This window comes from Euleptes europaea, chromosome 11, assembly GCF_029931775.1.
Source record: "Euleptes europaea isolate rEulEur1 chromosome 11, rEulEur1.hap1, whole genome shotgun sequence".
NCBI lineage: Eukaryota > Metazoa > Chordata > Lepidosauria > Squamata > Sphaerodactylidae > Euleptes > Euleptes europaea.
Window position 1 is genome coordinate 78,738,173 of NC_079322.1, and position 24,030 is coordinate 78,762,202.

Genomic DNA, 24,030 nt, shown 5'->3' on the forward strand with positions numbered 1-24,030 from the left:
TGGTACCTGCTGGTCAGCTTAGTGCCCTGTTCACTTGCCTATTTGTTCCAGGCATGCCTGGCGCATCTCTTCCCTGACAACTTACCCCGTGACAAGTGCCTGCCTGCCCGACTCCAAACGGCTGCTCCTTCCAAGCACCATCCTAGGGTGTCTTTCGGCATCAATGTTCTTGGCGTCGCATTTTCCCGCTGCCGGCCCTGACCCACAGCAAGAGAGCAGGCCACGGCTTTAACTTTTTAAAAAATGTGGTTTTTTATTTCAAGATCTTTAATTTTTTTCACATTTTTAAACTGGTTTCTCAAAAAAGGCTGGGTAAGAGTACAAATAAAAAAGTGAGCTGAGTAACAGCAAAGGATTAGAAATCACAGCGGGGGTGGGGGGCAGGAGAGGGAAGGAGGGAAGGAGGGAGGGGTGGATCGGGGCCTTCAAACTCCCCAGGAAGCAACCTGAGCCGAGTGGTCCCTAAGGTGCTGGCGGTGCTGCAGAGGATACTTGGCCCTGAGCGAGACGCACGATCGGGATTGTGATCTTTGCCCGGCCCACCCTCTCCTCCTGTGGCCCCGCTGGTTGGGGGGGCACAAGCACAGGGTTAGTTCACATCCATCACGGCTGCTGCTGGCCTGGGCTGAGCCACGGCCCCCCGACAGTGATGCTAGCACCAAGCATGCTCCTAACTGTCATCAGCCCTCCAGGGAAGGAGTCTTCCAGGAAATTTCCCGGGAAGTTAAAGCCCCCCCCTGCTCCTGGAGGGAGGGAGGGAGGAAGGGAGGGAGGGAGGAGCTAACCCAGGCAATATATAGACAGGGACATACCAAACAACCCACAATTCATTGAGGAAACACTTGGAGTCGTCTTCTTGTGTATTATTTCCTTTTTCCCCCTTTTCTGTACAAAATACATCAAAGCATGCTATGAAGTCAGGGAAGAAAACGGAACAAACAGTTACAAGAAATGAGATTTGTACAATGGGAAATAGTTCTCGTGCTTTGCCCCCCCCCCCTTCGTTCAATGTCTGCAGCCCCTCCCCACCTTCATGTCAGGTTGTTCTGCAGACAATTCACCTCCGCGTCGCCTGCCTCCCCTTTCCCATTATCAAGCTTGGGCGACATCGAGTTCTGAATGTTGAAGGACTCCTCTTCCTTGAGGCAGGATTTCAAGGGGTCCTGAAGCTTGTGAGGGGCATTGGGGTCATCCTAAACCGGGGTGGGGGGGACAGCAGGCAGGGAGGGAGCAGGGGGAGAGAAAAGGAGTCAGCGTCACAACAGGTAGAGCACATGAAACCCCCTAATGAGCAGATGAGCAATGGCCAGTGAGAGGCAGTGGAGGCGGAACTGCAGCTGGGCAGACCTGAGTTCCAATCCCTGGCTAGCCACAAAGTCCACTTGCTGGCCTTGGGCAAGTCTCCATCTCTTAGGCTAACCTACCTAGCAGGGTTGTTGTGAGATTCAGAGGTTGCTGGGAGGAAATACAGCACATGTAAATGATCTATCCTAAAGGGAGGAGAGCATCCTCAAAGCTCTCCGCCATCTTGAGTATCTGATGAAAGGAGCTTTGACTCTTGAAAGCTCACACCCTGAAAATCTTGTTGGCCTCTAAGGTGCTGCTGGACTTGAATCTAACTGTTCTGCTGCAGACCAACATGAACACTATCTTGAGAGATCTGATCAAGGCCAACTCCGGCTCCCTGCCGTATCAGGGAATCTGTAAAAACAATGGCCACATCAGAATCGACAGCAAAAATGGTTTCAGAGGGCAGGCCATGTTGGTCTGTAGTAGAAGAGACAGATTTGAGTCCAGCAGCACCTTAAAGACCAACAAGATTTCCGGGGTGTGAGCTTTCAAGGGTCAGGGATCTCAGGGCATCTGACAAAAGGGAGCTCTGACTCTCGGAAGCTCCCCCCCCAAAAAAAAAACACCCTTGTTGCCATCTAAGGTGCTACCAGACTCGAATCTAGCAAAAAGGGTATTGTCCCATCAATTATTTCTCTGTAGGGGTCAGAATGGAGGGCGGCTAGGGGGTAGGCAGGCTGCAACAAGCCCTAATCTCAGTGCCAGGGGTAGATTTCCCCTCCTGCTAAGAGAGCAAACAGCGAGCCCCTGGCTTCCATTCCGCTTGACTCTGAGCAGAATGTGGGCCTGCGCTTGGCCCTCATGCTGCCAAGGTTGCATGGCAACAGGAGGCCTGTGGGCATGCAGAGTTCTCCTTGTGGCTATCTGGGGGTCCTCCCACACACACACACTGGGGAGGAAAGGGAGAACATCTTACTTTCCTGCACACCTGAGGATTCTCCTGGTGTATGGAAAGCTCTCTTTTGTTTCCTGCTATTGTGCCAGGTATGGAGTCATCCCTCTCCCCGGTAGAGTGCCCGGGATGCTTCACCAACCCACAGTTTGAACCCAGCTGGGACTGGCAAAGCAAGAGGAGATTGGAAGCCTGCTGTGGCACGGGGCTGTGCCAGGCAGCCCTTCACAGCACGGTTGGTTCTTAGGCCATTTTAAGGTCACTCCTGCCAGGGGAAGCTCAGTCAGGCTGCCAGATCCCTTGAGGCTCAGACTCCAGGAGGGGTGGACCCCTGGGAGTAAGGAGGGTGCCTGCTAGGGTAGGGATGGCAGGGCACACCAACTGGTCAGTCAGGGCAGACCAAGTAGCTCCCCCCCACCCCCGTTCGTGGCACTCACCCTGATGTCTAATTCCTTCCCTTGGCGAGAATCAGGAGTAGGATTAACCCCTGAAATATCAGGTTAGGTCCTGGGACCCAGCCACTAGAGTGCCCAGGAAATGCCACCCTCCACCACTCAAGTCACTGAATAAGCAAGACTGGTAGCTAGAAAGAAGAGAGCTTTTCCGGGATGCCCCCTGCACTATGGAAACCTCTTTCGAGAAAGGCCTCCTGGCCCAGTACTCCCCAGACATATCATGCAGTGGTTAAGGCGTCTCAGAAGGGCATTTGGGGAGGGCCTGTTTTCTGGCTGGCTGGCCAAGGCGTGAAGTTCCGGTCGGATTTTACAGCAGGTTTTTATTGCTCATTCTCTAAATCTATTTTTCAGCGTTTTATCAGGGACTGCTCTGAAGGCCTTTAATTGACTGAGATAAACTGTGAAAAAGTTGTATAAAGAGGACTGCCCCCCTCCCCGGCCCCCTTCCCATGCAGTGCTGGCTGGGTCACACAAAAGATCCTGGAGATCCATTCTCATGCCCCACAGAGTTATTGATGCTCTGCGCATGCTGTTGCATTCTGAAGCCACTGTGTTGTCGTCCCCCCACTTGCAAAACCCATCTCCCTCTGCTCCAGGCAGCCATGGACAATAGGGGCAACCAAAGGAAGCATCAATCCTTCCCCCCCCCCCCAACCAAAATCCCACCTCTGCCCTGCTTCCGGCCAAAAATGTGTGGCTGAATCACACGCAGACAGACAGACACAGGCTATGGCAGACAAGCAGGAACATGAGAATGGACACGAGGGGGGAGGGAAGCGCGTTGATCAGGCACGCTCAAAGCATCAGCAGTGCCGGCGGACAGGGATGTGATGTGTGGCCCCAGCCTCATAACAGATGCGGCACCACACTGACGGCGCTTCAGGCCACTCATGGTGGCAGAAATAACATTTGGTGGGAACGGAACAGGGAACTCAACGGCTGCACTGACGCGAATCAGGAGTTATGGTCCTGAGAGAAGAATCGTGACCCCAAATAAATTGTTTGGCTAGATCCCCTTGCTGACTCTCTGCGGCCGAAGCAAGGCACAGATCTGTGCACGACAGCCACTAATGCTGGGGCACGGACAATCTCAACCTCTCGGTGCCCTAGCAATGCCACTGGGTAGGGTTACCAGGTCCCTCTTTGCCACCGGCGGGAGGTTTTTGGGGCGGAGCCTGAGGAGGAAAGGGTTTGGGGAGGGGACTTCAATGCCATAGAGTCCAATTGCCAAAGCGGCCATTTTCTCCAGGTGAACTGATCTCTATCGGCTGGAGATGAGTTGTAATAGCAGGAGATCTCCAACTAGTACCTGGAGGTTGGCAACCCTACCCCTGGGCCCGGGTGGGTGGGTGGCAGAAGCCCATATAGCCTGCAGAACCTAAAGAAGCGCTCAGCACTAATAGCTGGGCCTAGTCAGAGAGGATGGAGCCTCGCAGCCCTGTTGTTGCCTAGCAACCAGTACTAACAGCTCGCATTGCCAGGCCTAGTCAGAGAGGATGGAGCCTCACAGCCTTATTGTTGCCTAGCAACCACTACTAACAGCAGTGTATGGGAAGGAAGGATGCACCACACCTTCTTTGAAGCCCTCCACTATTGTGTGGCATGCACAGCTGGAAGAGGAGGGGGCACAGCAGTATTGGTGTTGCCAAGCAATAATGGAGGAGGGGGGAGGCAAAAGGACCACGGTTCCTTTGGGGCCTAGAAATCCCCTTTTGGTTCCAGAGGGCTGCAGCAGCGGCTATCAATGATCTGGAACATTAATGGGGAGCATTATGCAGTGGCTCGGGCACCGGAAATCCAAGTTTAAACCTGCTTTCAGCGGGTGGAGTGGGGGCCAGATTTTCTAGACTATGATGGAAGTGGGTTCGAAACACATTGGCTACATCCCAAGGCATTTGTTCCTGGGCAGAGGAGTGTTTCACAACCATTTCCACCACACTCTAGGATGCTTGTCTCATTGGCGTTAGATAAGTTGCCCTCTTTCAGCCTAGCCTACCCCACAGGGTTGTCACTGACTGACTAAACTGATACTCCAAGGAAGGGCAGTGCAAACACATAGAGCATTCAAAGCGCCTGTACAGTGGACCATCTCTCTCGACCCACCCCAGAATTCCCATCCCTGGCTTTGCTTTCTCAATCTGGGGCTAGGCTACGTGAGGCTAAGGGAGCAGAGTCTTGGCCGACCAGGGATCTGAGCCCAAAGCGTCCATTTTAGAAATATGCTTGGCAATTGCAGAAGTAAGAAACTGCTAATTTGCAGAACACTGGGCCAACCAGCCACTTAGTGGAAAAGGATGAGATGCCTTGTTTTTTGAACAAGCAGCTGTCCTGTATTGGGCCTACCAAAGACCCCTGGACATTTGGCAGTCTCTTTGGGCCAAGAACAATGCCATTCATACAGATTTGTGTCACCTTCCCTACACCCCTGAGATAGGAGGGGCTCCATGTGCCAAAGGAGGGGGACGGAGTACCATCACCTCTGCCATGTGGCCATGCGCAAGCATGCAGAGGTACAATGGCACACCTCTCATATTGCTGAGCTCCACCACAGGAAGGAGCTCAGGAGGTTGCCACGCAGCTGGGACTGCCGCTGGATCCCTGGGGCCCACACCCCACACCCCTTAGCAAGGTCTCTTGCCGGTGCTGGCCTCAGCATGCTGTGGAGCAGGCGGGAGTGTTTGGGGGGGGGGTGCGGGAGGGTGGCCAAGAGGGTTTCAGGCATGCACAAGGGGGAGACGTGAAGAAGACGAGTTACCTGACAGATAATGTTATCATAGTAAGCCAATGCACGGGCATGAGGGGAGAGGTTACACGGGGTGTCGCAAAATTTCCTTACATTTGGGTGGGAGCCCTCGGCAATTGTGGACAGGGAGAAGTTGTCGTTGTGGAGTTCCGACGGAGTTCGGTACCTGCCGGTGGGGAAGAAGAGACAAAGCGGGGAGGGGGAGGCAGGCAGAGGAAGAGGGCGGTCAGAAACACTCCCACGAAGCACAACCAAAGTACTCCTAGCACAAACTCTGGCAGAGAAGCGAAGGATCCCTCGGGCTGCCAAAGGCCAGTGGACATTTGAGGCTTCAACCCCAGAACCTCTTTTCCGTGCCTCCGTGCTTGGACGGGGGATGTCATCAATGGAGAGCCTACCTGAGCGTGTTCGGACGGCCCGTCTCACTGAGTTTTATACAGGGCAGGCCGGCTTCCAGTCGTTCATCCTTCTGTTCAGGAACAATACGGTTCCAGGCACCGGAAATCCAGCAAGGTGTGGAAGCAGCCAACTAAGTCATGACGCTGTCCAAGAAACCAAGCTGCTATCCTGTGTACGTGGAGCTGGAAGTGAGCACCACTGAATACTGCAGGACTTCCTTCACAGAATCACAGAGTTGGAAGGGACCACCAGGGTCATCTAGTCCAACCCCCTGCACAATGCAGGAAACTCACAACTGCCTCCCCTCCACACACCCCCAGTGACCCCTACTCCATGCCCAGAAGATGGCCATGATGACCTCCCTCTGATGAACTGCCTAAGGTCACAGAATCAGCACGGCTGACAGGTGGCCATCTAGCCTCTGCTTAGAAACCTCCAGGGAAGGAGAACCCACCACCTCCCAAGGAAGCCTGTTCCACTGAGGAGCCGCTCTAACTGTTAGAAAGTTCTTCCTAATGTCATCTAGTCCAATCTTGGAGAGCGGTCTCTATGGCATTATACCCTGTCTCTATGGCATTATACCCTTGGAGAGCGGTCTCTATGGCATTATACCCTGTCTCTATGGCATTATACCCTTGGAGAGCGGTCTCTATGGCATTATACCCCCACTCTCCCAAAACTCTACCCCCCCCAAGGCTCCAACCACAAATCTCCAGGAATTTCCCAACCCAGAGTTGGCAACGCCAGCTCTGCTTGCATTGCTCCCCCCCCCCCACTCCAAGATGACCTGTGGCTCAGAAGATGCAGAGTGATGGAATCTCTCTTCCCCCCCCCACACACCCACACAAAGCACCATCTGCTGTGGCCAAACTCAGTCCCCCCCATGCTGGGAGGCAGCTGCCACAAAATTCTTGGACGGGCTGGGGCGGGGAGGGGAGGGAAGCGTTGGGTCTGGTCTCTCCGGGAGAGTCCTAGGGGCCCAACTCATTTGCATTTGTTAGCTGCTTGGAAAAGAAAAGAGTGAGGCGCACGCTCTGGTGGACAGGCTGCTCCCATGACCCCTGGAGAATGGGGCTCCAGCTGCTGGGGCGTTTCCCAATCGCAGCAGCTGGGAGAGAGAGCCCGCAAATGCACGACCCAGCACCAAACACTGGACCGCTTCTGTGTTGGGAAAAGCACGCTTTCAACAACAGAAGAACATAACCCTAGTGACGGGGGTTGGGAAATCTTGTTTCTGAGCAGATTACTCCATAATAGGGTTGCCAACGATGGGTTGGGAAATTCCTGGAAATTTGGGGGTAGAACCTGGGGAGAACTGGGTTTGGGCAGGGGAGGGACTGCCGTGGGGTTATAATGCCATACAGCCCCACCCTCCAACCCAGCCATTTTCTCCAGGGGAACTGATCTGTATAGTTTGGAGATCAGTGGTAATTCTGGGAAATCTCCAGGCCCCACCTGGAGATTAGCAACCCTACAAAAATGAAAGTGTAAGTTGTTGGGAAGCTGAATTCTGCACCCAAAGCAATATTGTACAGATTTTCTGTGCTTTGAAGAATCATTGTATGTATGCAGCCTTAAATGGACTCTCCACATTCGGAAGCAGTATACCTCTGATTACCAGATGTTGGGGGGACAATTAAGAGTGGATGGCATCAATTTTTTCAGACAGTGCGTCCTAGTTTCCCAAAAGGTTATGGATGGACCTTTAATGTTGGGAAGCTTTAGGGACTGCTGTTCCCTGTTTCCGTATCTAGAAATATTGATCCCTTCTGAGAAAGGTAGAGATCCACCAGGATTCTTGGTGTGAATAGACCCAGTGTTTTGGCCAACATCAGTTACAGGGCAGCACATCACGGTGGATAAATTGGCGGACTTGTGACCCTGGGCGAGCGGGGTTTGAATCGCCACTTCTGCCACAGAAGCTCGCTGGGTGACCTTGGGCCCGTCACAACCTCTCAGTCTGGCCTACCTCACAGGGCTGTTGTGAGAAAACAGAGGAGGGGAAATCGACATTCTAAAAGCAGCTCTGAATCCCAAAGGGGGAGAAAAGTAGGGTATAAATAAATAAGTTCATAAATGCAAATGTGTGCAGCATGCTCTTTGACTGTAGTGTGGTATACTGGTTAGAGTGCCAGACCAGGAGCAGGGAGACGCAGGTTCGAATCCCCACTTTGCCATGAAGCTTGCAGGGTGACCTTGAGAGGGTCACTTGCGTTCTGCTGCGGAGATAAAATGGGGAGGAGTGAGCCGAGAAGGCTGCTCTGAGGCCTTTGGAAGAAGGGCAGGATAAACAGGGACAGACAGACAAATTAAACTCCACCCTACTAACCACAGAGAGTTCCCATGCCGAAAAGGACTACAAATCTGCCTGCTTATCCAAGGCACACCAATAAAATGGGAGGGAAGGGGAGGGTCTGCCCGTAGCTCCGGAAGACCTCCGAGCCTGCCTGGCCCTCGCTGGCTGGAGACTGTTTGCAAGCAGACCGAGCAAAGCGCTCCGAGGCAATTACTGAAGGCACTTCGCAACCCATAATTAACCGCTCATTAGGGACCTGGCCTGCCTCGGCCCCGACTGCCCGGCCCGGGAGAGGGAGAGGAAAGAGGGCCGGGAGCTGGAATCTTCCCTCTGCCTCTCTGAGCCCCGGCCAGATGCTCAGAGGGGTTATGTGGGGTTAGCAGGCTGGAGATCACGAGGGGGGGGGGGGAACGCCTGGCAGACAGTTCAGTCTTCGGCCTTCGGAGGAGGTTTCTACGCAGAGTCATGTCTGCTGCATGCAGCCAAAGCACAGCTCTGGCTTTCCCTTTTGAGGACAGCTAGAGACCCAGGGGAGGTGCCGCTCTGTCTCCCTCCTTCTGCCGCAAGGGCGACCCTTTAGAGGTAGTGGAAAACTTTGCAGCTGGCACATGGGTATGAAGACAGGAAAATGAGGGGAGGGCTGTAGGCTTAGCAGGACATATTGCTGGGGCAGCAAAATTTGAACTCCAACCCCCCTTTCCGTGCAGAGTTATATTGGGAAACATACATGCTGCACATCTACCCTTATAACGTCACAATGAAAAGGGCTACGGGCTTGCTTTTCTTAAAAAAACGAATCCTGGGAATCAGTACATAGTTGCTATAGGTCATTACAATCTTATTCCTCTCTAGTGATCTGTCAACTACCATTTTTCTTTTTTTAAAAAAATAAAGCCCTCTCGTAGCTCATGCTGAGGCCAGAAAAGCACTGGAAAAATGGGTGTGTGGATGCTCCGCATTTGCAGCAGCAACAAGAGCTGAAGAAGAAGAAGAGTTGGTTTTTATATGCCGATTTTCTCTCCCACTTAAGGGAGAATCAAACCTTACCTTCCCCTACCCACAACAGATACCCTGTGATATAGGTGGGGCTGGGAGAGTGCTAAGAGAGCTGTGACTTGCCCAAGGTCACCCAGCTGGCTTCATGAGCGGAAGCAACCCTGATCAGTGCGCTTTTTGCACTGGATTTATTATCCCTATTTTACAACTTGATTTTTTAGGACTGCCGATTCAGTTTATCATTGCTATTGATTTTATTCTATTTGTACAACTACCTTGCCTATTATTTTAATGGAAAGGTAACAATGGGATTTAAAATACATAAATAAATAAATAAATAATGTAAGACCTGGTTCTGGCTTCAAACTGCAGCTCAGCCACGCAGTTACTGACCAGCCCTGGAAATCAGCACATCAGCTCCAGTTCCCTCCCTTCTGACAACCTCGGCCTGATTTCAGCTCCACAATTGCTGCTTTGTGTGGGGAGGGGCTGTGCCAGCCGCCTGCCCTCGCTGCCTGGGTTGATGATCACTTTAGACAACAGCACACTTCCGGTTCCCACTGCACTGTCCCCCTTCTCTCTCACGGCTTCTCAAAAGGCCTTAGGACTGTCAGAACAGCCCTGCTGGACCAGGCCCAGGGTGCGTCTAGAGCAGCATTCATAGAACCATAGAGTTGGAAGGGACCACCAGGGTCATCTAGTCCAACCCCCTGCACAATGTGGGACATTCACAGCTACCTCCCCCCCACACCCCCAGTGACCCCTCCTCCATGCCCAGAAGATGGCCAAGGTGCCCTCCCTCTCATGATCTGCCCAAGGTCACAGAACCAGCATTGCTGACAGATGGCCATCTAGCCTCTGCTTAAAAACCTCCAGGGAAGGAGCGCTCACCACCTCCTGAGGAAGCCTGCTCCACTGAGGAACCGCTCTAAGGGTTAGAAAGTTCTTCCTAATATCTAGACGGAAACTCTTTGGATTTAATTTCAACCCGCTGGTTCTGGTCTGACCTTCTGGGGCAACAGAAAACAACTCTGCACCATCCTCTCTATGACAACCCTTCAAGTAATCGAAGATGGTTATCATATCCCCTCTCAGTCTTCTCCTTTTCAAGCTAAACATACCCAGCTCCTGCAGCCTTTCCTCATTCGGCACGCACCCAGCCCGCACTTCCAGGAAGCCCAGGTGGACCCCCACAGGATCCTTTGGTGGGTGAGGTGCTTCCTCCGCAGGGGAGGATTGGGACATTCAAGCATCCCAGGAGCAAACTAGTCCGAGTCCCTTTGGTGCAGCAGCTGAACTCGCTCCCGACTTTCTGTGTCCCCCTCCAGCAGCCCCCCAGGAACTTTCCCGGCCAGTTAAAAAGCCAGTTTGCCCCGAATCCTCTGTAGGGTTTTATGTAACAGTCCAGGGATCCCAGCATCCTTTCCCCTGACACTCTGCTTCACCTCCTCCCCCACCCATCTCTGACGGCACTCGGGAAATAGATGGCCCCGAGAGAGGCAATCGACAGGCAAAGCCATTCCTTCGCATGCCTGGCGCCTTTCCCAGCCAAGAGACTCTCCCGTAAATCACAGGTCTGGGCAGAGAGAGGGAATTCCCTCCAGAGCAGGCCGGGAGCCCCTCAGACAACCAGAGCTAGCGTGCAGTTTGTGGATGCAAGCAGACCGAGAAAGCCCTTCCCGGATTTGGCATCACTCACCCACCCGGCCACAGCCATTGCTGAGCATGGTGTGCATTGGGAGGGGCTGTGGCTCAGTGGTAGAGCCTCTGCTTGGCATGCAGAAGGTCCCAGGTTCAATCCTCAGCATCTCCAGTTAGAGGGACTAGGCAAGTAGGTGATGTGAAAGACCCTTTTCTGCCTGAGACCCTGGAGAGCCACTGCTGGTCTGAGTAGATAATACTGACTTTGATGGACAGAGGGTCTGATGCAGTATAAGGCAGCTTCATGTGTTCATTCACGTGCACAGGATTGCATCTGTGATGGACACGGTGCGGGGTATGGCTGTGGGAGGTGCCCCTGTTGAATTTCTGCCCGGCAGAATGCATGACGCTGTCTTACACAGAGTCCCTAGTAGGAGGGGGAACAAGCATGCACGTTCAGGAAAAGACAGAATGGGCCAGGAGGGAAATTCGGTCTTCCCAGATAGGGGAGGCAAAGAAAGAGATGGTCCCAAAACTGTGGGCAGGCGGCTGGGTGAGCGAAGGGGTGGATCTGTTTCTGTGAGACCATGAAGATGAATTTTCTAACCCTTGGAGTGGTTCCTCAGTGGAACAGGCTTCCTCGGGAGGTGGTGAGCTCTCCTTCCCTGGAGGTTTTTAAGCAGAGGCTAGATGGCCATCTGTCAGCAATGCTGATTCTGTGACCTTAGGCAGATCATGAGAGGGAGGGCACCTTGGCCATCTTCTGGGCATGGAGGAGGGGTCACTGGGGGTGTGGGGGGGGAGGTAGTTGTGAATTTCCTGCATTGTGCAGGGGGTTGGACTGGATGACCCTGGTGGTCCCTTCTGACTCTGTGATTCTATGCTCCTCCAAATTTTATCTAACCCAGGGAAGCCAAGAGATAGCATGGGGGGGGGCAGATCTCCCCCCCCCCGAACACACACGCAGCTGCTTCAATGGGCCAAATGTCAATAGTTGAAAATATTTCAGCTCCAGTTACCGGTTGAGGGGGGCTCAGTTTGTGTCCTCCCCTCTCCGCCCCCCCCCCCCACTCACTTGGTCTTGCGCAGTTTGTTGTTCTCGGTTTTGAGCAAGTAGAGCTTCTTGGCGAAGAAGACGGTCATCATGAAGAGCAGCAGCACCACCAGGGCGGCCGAGCCCACCGCCACGCACATCACCTGGAAGTCGGTGATGATGGACTCGCACCGGGTGCCCTTGTGCCAGATGTAGTCCTGGGTGTTGCACCTGCGGGAGGAGACAAAACACAGCCCGCTTGGCAAAGGACATCCAGGATCTCCCCCCACCCACCCGTGGCTTCCCCCACGACTCCTGAAACAGCCCCCAAATGGAGCCTCCATACTCAGAGGCAGTATATAGGGGTGAAGCAGGCACTGGGTTTTAGGGGCCCCAGGCGAGCCCTCCCCCTGCCTGCACCCCCTGCCAGCATGGTGTAGCGGTTAAGAGTGGTGGTTTGAAGAAGTGGTCTCTAATCTGGAGAACCGGGTTGGTTTCCAAGCTCCTCCACATGAAGCTTGCTGGGTGACCTTGGGCTAGTCACAGTTCTCTCAGAACTCTCTCAGCCCCACCTACCTCACAAGGTGTCTGAGGAGACTCAAAGCGGCTTACAATCACCTTCCCCTCCCTTCCCCACAACAGACACCCTGTGAGGTAGGTGAGGTTGAGACAGCTGTGACTAGCCCAAGGTCACCCAGCTGGCTTCATGTGGAGGAATGGGGAATCGAACCTGTTTCACCAGATTAGCTTCCGCTGCTCATGTGGAGGAGTGGGGAAATCAAACCCGGTTCTCCAGATCAGACTCTACCTCTCTGAACCACCGCTCTTAACTACTACACCACGCTGGTGAAGAAGAGTTGGTTTTTATACCCTGCTTTTTTCTACCTTTTAGTGAGTCTCAAAGCAGCTGACAATCGCCTTCCCTTCCCCTCCCTACAAAAAGGACTTTGTGAGGTAGGTGGGGCTGAGAGAGTTCTGAAAGAACTGTGACTAGCCCAGGGTCACACAGCTGGCTTCATGCGTAGGAGTGGGGAAACCAACCCTGTTCTCTAGATTAGTGTCCGCCACTCATGTGGGGGAGTGAGGAATCAAACCCAGTTCTCCAGATTAGAGTCTGCCGCTCCTAACCACCGCTCTTAACCACTACACCACGCTGGCTCTTAAGAGATGAACAAAAGGGGAAAAACACCCACAGGTGCAGCTATTCCTGGCAGGAGGGTGGCAAAGCCACTGGGCAACACTTCCCTTTGGGCAGGCTGCGTCTCGTTCATCCCTCAAAGCACAAATATTTCTGGAAAAGCTCAGACCGGGGGACGCAAAGCCCAGCTCAGGACGCGAGAGAAGCGTCTTCTCTGGAGCCCTCAGTGAATGTCCTGGCAGGACAAGGATCCGCATCTCTCGTGCAATGCCCTGTATGCGAGCCATTGAGCACCAGCAGGTCTCGCGGCGAACAAGACCCAAGAGAAGAGTGGGGCGGGGTGGCCCAGTGTGACCGGAAGACAGGTACTCAACTCCCCTCTGCCTCCAGGGCACTTTCCAGGCGCGTCTGCTCAGCAGCTGTGGTGTGGTGGAGAGAGTAGCAGACCAGGGCCCAGGGTTCAAATCCTCACTTCTACCACGGAAACTCGCTGGGTGACCTTGGGCCCACCACGCACTCTCAGCCTGGCCTGCCTCACAGGGCTGTTGTTATGCAAGAACCGAGGAGGGCAGAGTGATGTTCTAAAAGCCGCTTTGAGTCCCGACTGGGGAGAAAAGTGGGATATAAATAAACAAACACATGAAATGCATGATTTAGCCCAGGACTCTCTTCGGTGCAGATGAGCAGGGATTTGAACTCATCTCCCCACGGTTCAGCCTCCTACCTGCGGGCTGGCAAGGTTCATGCCATACGCTTCCCACAGGGAACCCCCCAGATTACTGGCAGGCTGCTGTGAGTTCAGGGCGCGCCCTGCGAGCTCAGGCCCGGCCCACTGCTGGCTGGTGCGGCTCCCCCTCTCCCCCGCTTGTCAGAGATGATTAGTGACCGGAGCAAAGTCTTGTCAGGGCAGCTCTGACCTAATTCCAGCTTCGCTGAGCAGCCACAGCGCTGGGGAGGGGGGCAGAGAGGGGCCGGGACATCCCTCCCTTTCCTCCTTGCCTGCCCAGCTCTCAAGAACCGGGTCTTTTCGGGCTGTTCCCAGGCCACGGACCGGGCTCTGTGCGCGAGCCCCCTACACAGGTGGCCAGAGACAGACGGGGGCTTGTCTGCTCAGCACCGGTTTTGCCAGGTTACTGGAGAGGACACGGCAATGTGAGTTAGTACGTGGCATGCAGAGGGTGGCAGCAATGGGCAGCCAGCCCACCAAAAGCCCAGCCATCAAGGAACTAGGGTTGCCAACTCCAGCTGGAGATGTAAGGGGGTGGGGCAGAATTTGGGGGAGAGAGAGACCTCAGTAGGGATGTGAAGCCATAGCATAAACCTGCTGAAGATGCAGTTTCCTCCATGGGAACCAGTCCCTGTAGTCTGGATATCGCCTGTACTTTGGGGAGAACTCCAGGCCACATCTGGAGAAGAGTAACCCACAGGTGTGGCATCCCTGAACTGTGCATGGGGGCACTCCTGAGTATGGGGCAGGGCACAGAACCTTCTGCTGCCCCAACTGATCTCATGAGCGAGGGAGGGGCAGCCCCCTGGGGTGAGCTGCAAACCAGGAACAACACAGGAAGTGCCCAACCGGATCCAACCAAAGGTCCATTGATTCCACTCATCTGCTCCCAATGGCACCTTGGCCAGTGCCCAGAACGAGGGCATAAGGGCAACCGCAACTTCCCCTTTGGACTGGACCCCTGTATTGGGTAAAAACAGCGTTGCACTTACCTGTAACTGTTGTTCGTCGAGTGGTCTTCTGTGCAGGCACACATGGGACTGCGCTTGCGCAGAGCCAGCCATGTGGGACTGCACAGAAGCCACGACGATGAATCACAGGTACACTGCTACTATACAGGGGGGCTTCCTTTAGCTACTGTGATCAACAGCCCTTGATGGGTCCCTCTTCGCCTCCATGAATTTTTGTCTAACGGCCCTTTAAAGCCAACCAAGCCAGTGACGGTCACTACATCCCTCAGCCAGGAGTTCCACAAGGGAATTCTGCACTGTGCAAAGGACTTCCTTGGGTTGGTCCTTCATCTCCAGTGACTTGATGCTGCATTTAGGTTCGGGAAGGGTTTCCTGCCCGGCCTAAGGAACACATGTACCCATGAAGCTGCCTTATACTGAAACAGACTCTTCGTCTATCAAAGTCAGTATTGTCTACTCAGACCAACAGCAGCTCTCCAGGGTCTCAGGCAGAGATCTTTCACATCACCTACAGCCTGGTCCTTTTAATCTGGAGATGCCAGGGATTGAACCTGGGACCTTCTGCATGCCAAGCAGATGCGCTGCCACTGAGCCACAGCCCCTCCCATGTGGCTTGGCTCAGTGGCTCAAGTCTTCCGGAGCTATTAACTCAGCGTGTTCCCCTCTCCTCCAATCCCGGGCTCTGGAAGGCAGAGGATGATGAGGGAAGATGATGCTGGAAGCAGGAAGGGCCAGAATCCAAACTGGAGCCCTGCAAGTGGGCACAGACCCAGAAGCGGCCCGCTCTCCCACTTGGCCGCTCTTAACGGGTCTTGGCCCCCAAAGTGTGGTTTGCATTCTGGGGGGGGGGAGTTGGCATGCTCCTGGCAAATTGTTCGGCAGCTCAAAGGCTGGATGTGCCCTCCAGGCAGCCATTTGCCCCCACCCTTGGGACTCCAACAGCTCTGCCATTTCTCTGCTGCTGTTTCTTTGTTTTACATTTTCTGCTGTTGATTTATGAAATGATTGGTGTTTTTGCAACGGCTGTCATTAGTGAGCTGCTCAGAACCCTAACAGCGGGAAGGTTGGGGCGGGTATAAATATTTTCAACAGATGGGAAAAAAGGAGCTGCCTAAACAGCATCAGCAATGGCAGGAATTGCTGGGAGAAAATTGGGAGAATTACGAGACAGGAGTCCAGGAGGACCTCAGAGGCCAACAGGAGCTACAGGGGAGGAGTTTTTCAGAGTTGAAGCTCCCTTCGCCAGATCCCAGAGAGATCCCAGAAGGCTTCGACTCTCAAAAGCTCCCACCCTGGAGAGCCTATTGGTCTCTACAGTCCTCCTGGACTCGTCCCTCGTTGGTCTACTGCAGACCAACACGGCTGCCTTCTTGGGAAAATTAATCTCTCAACGTTCTGGAGGAGAGGGTCACGGCACGTCTGGACACTCTTTCCCTTCATTTCCTCCCCCCCCCAGACGCTGCAAGCTGGCAAAAGGCACAAAAGACACATGAACACATGAAGCTGCCTTCTACTGAACCAGACCCCCCTCAGTCCATCAAAGTCAGTATTGTCTACTCAGACCGGCAGCGGCTCTCCAGGGTCTCAGTCTGAGGTCTTTCACATCACCTCTGATCTGATCATTTTAGCTGGAGATGCCAGGGATTGAACCTGGGACCTTCTGATTGCCAAGCAGAGGCTCTACCACTGAGCCGCAGCCCCTCCTCTAAAAAAAATCAGACTTGGTCCATCAAAGTCAGTATTGCCTATTCAGACTGGCAGCGGCTCTCCAGGGACTCAGGAAGATCTTTCCTATTACCTACTTGCCTAGTCCCTTTAACTAGAGATGCCGGGGATTGAACCTGGGACCTTCTGCATGCCAAGCAAAGGCTCTAGCCTCCCCTAGATCTCAACCCCCTCCAGCAAACCAGAACACGGCACCCCCTCTGTTCAGCTTCTCTTGCCCCTTAACCACCAAGTGACCTGGGACGTGCCTGTCCCCCCAACCCAGGGGAGGAAGCTGGAAGCAAAGAGGAGCATTCCAGCGGAGAAATGACAAAGAGTGATGGGGGCGGGGGAGAGTGAGAAAGCTGGGGGGGGGGGAGAAAACTGGTGGGAAAAGAGCCAAGAGAAGAATAGAGGATGGTAAAGGGGCCTCTTACATTATAAGTCTATCCCACCCCCCTTGGCAAGGATTTATTGGTTTGGAGGGGAGTGTGTTGTAGTGGATGGTAGGATAGGCTTTAACACGGACAACAAGACCGAAGTCCAAATCTCAAGTCAGCCACAATGTGCACCTGCTGTACATTTCCCCCAGAGGTGGTGATTTTCGGCAGGAAAACAGCCCGAAGAGAAAAAGCTACAAAGGATTAACCTGCCTGGAGCCACTTTTGGTGCCCCAATGAAACCCAGCGCCCTGGGCAATCGCCTAGGGGGGCCTAATGGATGCCACAAAAGAACCCTCCACATCCAGGGTCAGTCCTGCCCTAACCTCGGATGTGATGCTCCCATCTCGGCCACCTAATGGGGCGGACATAAGAATCTAAGAAAAGCCCTGCTGGATCAGACCAAGGCCCATCAAGTTTGTTCACCCAATGGCCAACCAGGTGCCTCTAGGAAGCCACAAACAAGACGACTGCAGCAGCACCATCCTGCCTGTGTTCCACCGCACCTCATAGAATAGGCCTGCTCCTCTGATCCTGGAGAGAACAGGTATGCATCGTGACTAGTATCCATTTTGACTAGTAGTCATGGATACCCCTCTCCTCCACGAACATGTCCACTCCCCACTTGAAGCCTTCCAAGTTGGCAGCCATCACCACATTCTGCGGCAGGGAGTTCCACAATTTAAGTACATGTTGTGTGAAGCAATACTTCCTTGTATCTGTTTTGAATCTCTCACCATCCAGTTTCAGCAGATGACCCTGCATTCTAGTATTACGAGAGGGAGAAAAGCTTCTCTCTGTCCACTCTCTCCATGCCATGCATAATTTTATAGACCTCTATCATGTCTCCCCTTAGCAGCCTTCTTTCCAAGCCAAACAGCCCTAAGCGTCTTACCCGCTCCCCATAGGGCAGTTGCTGTAGCCCCCACCCCGGATCATTTTGGTTGCTCTTTTCTGCATCTTCTCCAGCTCTGCAATATCCTTTTTGAGGTGTGGTGACCCAAACTGTACACAGTATTCCAAGTGTGGTCTCACCAGAAATGTGTACAAGGGCAGTATGATATTAGCAGTTCTATTCTCTATTCCTTGTCTAATTATGGCCAGCATGGAATTTGCCTTTTTTACAGCAGACCAAGGGCCAGATCCGTGCCTCCATTTCATTCTGGAAAGGGAGGGGTGCTCTGGTGCTCTGGGAGGGGCCCAGGTACCCTCCCCCTCTGCCCCTGCTGCTGTGGGCTCTCAGACTTCCATGACACACAGTCACCCTCCGTTGCTCTCAAGGTAGAAACACGATTTTAGCAGATCCTTGGCTGCAGAGGAAATAGAAACAGCCCCTCCTGCAAGGTCTACCACTCCCCTAGCCCCGCCATGCCTCCTTTAGCCCCGCCTCTTCTCCAACTTTGGCCACAGCTCTTCATTCTTTGAAGAAACAGACCCCTAATAATATTTCCTAGTAGGAGAGAAAAGCCCGTCCTGACCTGGCTGGCTCAGGCTTAGCCCTTTATCCTGTCAGGGCTCAGAAGGCCGGCCCTGGTGAGTACTGGGACGGGAGACCACCAAGGAAGTCCAGGGTTGCTACGCAGAGGCAGGCAAGGGCAAACCACCTCTGTTTGTCTCTTGCCTTGAAAACCCTACTGGGTTGCCATAAGTCGGCTGCAACTTGACCATACAAAGAGTGCATTTCTGTTGTCGGTCAAGAATGGCCACCTCTAGACCCAACCCCTAGATCTAAGGCCATGTTTACACCACGTCTCTCTCTTGCCACTCCCACTCTCTGCAGCAGCTCACCGGCAGAAGGCGCCCAAATTCTCCACCAGGTAGCACTGGCCCCCGTTGTGGCAGTAGCTGGGGAAGGTGTCGCACACCGATTTGCAGGAGTTGTTGTGCCGGACATAGCCGCTCCGGCAGTCGGTGCCGTTTTCACCGCCGCCAGACAGGCTCTGGTCCCTCCCACTTTCGGCTGGACGGGGCCTAGAAGTGGCTGCACCGTTACCCCCAGAGGCGATGAAAATCTGCAGCGGGGGGACGACGTAGCGCCGGCTGGTGGATTCCACTTCCTGAACCATGGTCTGGATTTTCGGCATCGCCGGAGTGGGGATCCGGTAGTCGTTCTCATCCTCCAGATCCCGAGCCAACCCACCGCCCCCATCTTCCTCTTCCTCGTCATCCTCCGGCTCATCCAGGTCCTCCTCGTCCCCGTCAATGTAGAAGGAGGTGGTGGGGTAGAAATCCGACTCATCAAAGGGCGTGAAGTCGTCATAGAGGTCGTGGAGGGACCACGACACCCCTTTATCATCCGAAGGTTTCCTCTTGGTGGAATCGGGACTGGCCCCTCCCAAACCGTCCCCATCAAAGAGGTCATAGTAATCTATGTCAATGATCTCCGAGGCCGAGGGGTCCGCGGACGGTTTCGAGGTCTGGACGTCCTGGACCGAAGGCGTGGCAGCCAACTGGGGCGCTTCCGTATTAAGCCAGGTCAGGTCGGTGCGGCCTTGAGCACCCTCCACAGGTGTGCTGCTCGACGAGTCCACCCACAGCTCCAGCGGCTCCTCCTTCTGGGCCGAGTCCTGCCCCACGACACTCTCCGCCTCGTCCGACGTCTGGGCTGGGCCGCTCAAAGTGGGGGAAGGCAGCACGGCCACCCCAGCGGTGTCGAGCAGAATCTCTCTGTCGTCTGCATCATAACTGAAGTCTCGGCCCACCGGCAAACTCGTCTCCGTGGCAAACTGCAGGGCGGTGGGGATGGCGGTCCATTCTGCCATGTCCCCCTCGCTTGGGGAGGCCTTGGCCTGCTGGTCTCCGCTTCCCGCCTCTTCCTGGCTTTCGGGGAGGGGGGGTGCGCCCCCTGGCAATTCCTTCCTCTCTGGTTCCTGGGCTGGCAGAGCAAAACTGGTGATGCTGGAGAGCGCTTCCATGGGCCCCTGGCCGCCGCGGTCACCCACCAAATGGTCCTGCAGCTGACCCCTCCCGCCTGGGCAGCCCAGGCAAAGGGTCGTCTCCATCTGGTTTTTCTCCGGGTCGCTCTCACCAGAAAAGTACCTCATTGGGATGCCCATCCCAGGGGGGCTGCCGGCAGCTGGGTCATCGGCAGCGGCAACGTCTCTGCCCTCGGGGAGAAGGGCAGGTGGCTTGGGGCGGGATTCCTTTGCCCCGGCAGCTGCTTCTTCCCCTGCTCCGGCATCATTCCTCTGAGGAGCCGGATGGTCCTTCTTGGGGGGCTCTCTGCTTACCGCCCCCTGCTGCCTGCTGCCACCCTGCCAGGTGGCTCCTTGGCTGTCGGTACCATTGGGGGGTCTTGGATGTTGCTCCGAGGCTGGAAAAGACAACAGGAGGTGCTTAGCAATGGGATAGGGAGGGGCTGTGGCTCAGTGGTAGAGCCTCTGCTTGGCATGCAGAAGGTCCCAGGCTCAATCCCCAGTGGCATCTCCAGCTAAATGGGATGGGAAAGACCCTTTTCTGCCTGAGACCCTGGAGAGCTGCTGTTGGTCTGAGTAGACAAGGCTGACTTTGATGGACCGAGGGGGGGGGTCTGATTCAGTAGAAGGCAACTTCATGTGTTCATGTGATCTGGGCTGTGCGTTACTGAGATGGACACATCCCTTGCCGGGGGCCCAGGCAAAAGCTGCCCCCCTTGTCATGGGCAACCCTGGTGAAACTGTGAACCAAATGGGATTCCCCCAAAACACTTTTCAACACTTTCCTCTCTTTTTCCGCCACAGCTACTGTGGCAAAAATAGCCGCCGTGTTCATTCCCACACATTGTGACTCTCTGATTCAGCGTCTTCCTTCCCCCTCATTCCGAGTGTAGTAGAGCAGAATTAAGCACAGGCGTGGGGGGGGGGATGGGATAGGGATAGGAGGCGGCTGGTTGTAGTGATGGGGGGGGGGGCGGGAGAGGGGAAACTTCCTCCCTCCCCGCTGGGCTCTGCCTCCAGGCACCCAGCCCTCCTGGCGGGAGGCGAAATCTCAGCCCGGGGGCAAGGGTGGGGGGCGGGGGGGGCTCTGCCCCAGAGACAGAGGGGTTTCTCGAGGGGGCTCTCCTTTGGGCGGGCTGGAGATTCCCATCAGACAAAGCCCCAACGGAGAGCAGAGAGGCAGGGTTGGGGTTTTTTGCGGGGGGATGTCCACAGTGCTGAATGGGCGGCTCCTGCCCGCTCCAGCCAGCCATCCAGCCATCGGGTTTGGCAAACCAGGCACAGCCCTGCAGAGCGGCCCTGGAGAGGACCCCACCCGGCCAGGAGCCAGCCCCCCAGCCCCAGCCCAGGGCCCTCAGGCCCCCCGAGGAAGCTTCTGCGTGGGGGGGGGCTCCCCGGCCCCGGGGGGCCATTCAGACCCCCCCTCGGCTGGCCTGGGTGGCCCCCTGACCCGGGGTCTCCCGATTGACACGTCTGGACCTGACAGCGGGCGGATTCGACCCCCCCCCCGCGTTTTCGGGGCCGCGGCTCGTCTGCCCCCTGATGGGGGAGGGGGCGGGGGGGCGCGAAAGGGGGGGTCGCTTCGCCCTCGAGGGACCCCGCCGCCTCCCTTGAAAAACAGAACCGGTGGGGGTGGCGGAAGAGGGCGTGTGGACTCGGGGACACGTGTCTTGCATCCCAACCGCCCGTCCACCCAACCCTCCCATGTCCATCGTGCAAGGTTTGGAGCCCGGAAAAATCGGGCGGGGGGGGGGGGGAGAAGGGAAAAAATAAAGGAAATGACCGGGGAGCCCCCCCCCCCCGCCCCGTCTCGCCTCTCCCTCCCCCGCCCCGCAGCCCCTTATTTTGGAAACCCGCCCCCCCCCCAACGCCCCTTCTGCCAAAAGGCATGGCCCCCCCTTTTTGCATCCGAGCTGCCCGTTGCCCCGCCGCCCCCCTCCTCCCGGTCTCCCCCCGCCCCGCCCGGGGGCTCCACCTACCGGCGGCGTGTTGGGCGGCGAGGCGGGCGAGCAGCAGCAGCAGGAGGGCGAGCGGCAGGGCGGCGGGGGCGGCGGGAGCAGCCGGGCGCCCCATCCTTGCCACCTTGGCGCCGAGCGCCGCCCAGTCCCGCCCGCCCGCCCGCCCGCCGCAGCCGCCGCGCTCAGCCCCGCCACCGGCGCCGCATGGCGCGCGCGCCCACCCACCCACGCCCCACGCCCCCCGCTCGCCACGCCCGCCCGCACTTTGCACGCGCCCAGAGCCCTCGCTCTTCCTCCAGGGCGCCGCCGGGGATCCCCCGCAATGACCGCTCCCCTCCAGGAGGAAAGGCCCGCTGCGGACACCGAACGCCTTCAACAAAGCGCAAAGAAGGGGCTGATGTGGTTTGGAGAGCAGCAGTCTTTCCGGGAGGTCTCCAGCCCCCACCTGGAGGTTGGCGACTCTAATGGCAGCCTCCAGGCGGGACCTGGGGACCCCCCCCCCCGGAATTACAGCTCACCTGGCTGCAGAGATCAGCTCCCCGGGAGAAAATGCCTGCTTTGGAGAGGGTGGGGGGCTCTCTGGCATTGCACCCCACTGAGGCCCCCTCCCCAGGCTCCAGGAGTTTCCCAACCCCCCCCCCGCCAACCCCCGCCAGTGGCCAGAAGGGGGACCTGGCAACCCTAGCTGACACCCCCCTCCCCATTAACTAAGCCCACTTCACTGGGAAGGAGCAAGGCTCCTTCACCTAATCCTGGCCCCAGAGTAGATGACTCAAGAGAGTGGGTCAAGCCGTGGGTCGGCAGTGGGGGAGAAGGAAGGGGCCTTTACCCCACCCCAGATCACATACAGGCTTCCACCCCTCAGCTCCAGCATCAGCTCCTGCACAGGGACCCCCAAAAGTGGCAGTCTGGGGGGGGGGGCTGCAAACCTCGGGCTCTTCGTTTGCACTACGGCTGTAGCGTAAGATACGAAAGAAGCTAAGCAGGGTCAGCCCTGGTCAATATTTGAATGGGAGACCACCAAGAGAGCCCAGGGTCACTATGCAGAGGATGACGATGTCCAACCACCTCTGCATGTCTCTCACCTTGAAAACCCTACAGGGGTGGCAGCTGGAGCTTGAGGGCGCTTTGCAACACCACCACAGAAGACGCACCGGAGGTCTTGCGAGGGCACACTCTGGCACACTCTGGAATCCTTCAGCAGTTGAGAGCGGAACAAGGTCACTCTTGAATTCAGCCACAAGGAGATTCGCAATGGGGCTGGCCCTCCATGGGGTTAAAGAGCCCAGCTGGGGACCTGGTAGAAGGTCTCCACTGGTCTCCTGCAGGGCCTGTAGCTAAGGGGGTGGGGCAGCCAGCTCCTTTTCTACCTATGAAGTTCCCAACTAGAGTCGAATCGCTGAGCAAATGAACACATGAAGCTGCCTTACACCCTCGGTCCATCAGAGTCAGTGTTGTCTACTCAGACCAGCAGCGGCTCTCCAGGATCTCAGGCAGAGGTCTTTCACATCACCTACTTGCCTAGTCCCTTTAACTGGAGCTGCCAGGGATTGAACCTGGGACCTTCTGCATGCCAAGCAGAGACTCTACCACTGAGCCACAGCCCCTCCTCTAAATGTTGTCTTTGGAAGCAGGAGTCTGGGATCCTCCCAAGTGGAGTGGAGAAGGCAGCCACGGAGGGGTTGCAGCCTCTTGCCAGGCATCCTGACCATGTGTGCCGCCTTCTCAAGAAGACGGCGAGAGCTCAAAATGGTGCCTGCCATCGGACAGCACCATACCAGGCGAATGGGAATGGCTAGGCAAATGTGGATAAATCACGATGGGCAGCTGTGTTAGTCTGTCACTAGCAGTAGAAAAGAGCAAGAGTCCAGGAGCACCTTAAAGACTAACAGAATTTCTGGCGGGGTCTGAGCTTTCGTGAACCACAGCTCACTTCTTCAGATACAGCTAGAATGTGAGCCCATCTATCCTTAAGTAGAGAAGAGTGTATTAGACACACAATGGCAATGTAAATGTCAAAAGCAAGTCAATGACATTAGCAGGCGTGATTGGATGAGGTGTGATATGTGGAGGGGTGGTAGGCGTGGAGAAATCAGCATTGGTAATGAGACAGGAATCCCAGATCTCTATTCAATCCAGGAAAGAGCATTTTCTTGATCTTCATTATTAGTTGCAATTCAGCCTTTCTAATCTCCCTTTGAAATCCCTTTGTAAGAGAACTGCTACTCTTAAATCAGCAACTGAATGTCCTGGAAGGTTAAAATGTCTCTCCCCAACCCCCCGGTTTCTGAATGTTGTAGTTTTTGATACCAGACTTACGTCCATTTAATCTTTGTTGCAGGGACTGGCCTGTTGTAGCCAAATGTGAAAAT

General features: G+C 55.4%; 1 non-coding gene across 1 annotated transcript; it reads right to left on the reverse strand.

Moving 5' to 3' along the window:
- Window positions 1-23,193: 23,193 nt before the first annotated feature.
- On the reverse strand, window positions 23,194-23,265 carry TRNAA-GGC (transfer RNA alanine (anticodon GGC)). The gene has a single exon. It is a non-coding gene; the product is annotated as a tRNA-Ala (tRNA).
- Window positions 23,266-24,030: the final 765 nt, after the last annotated feature.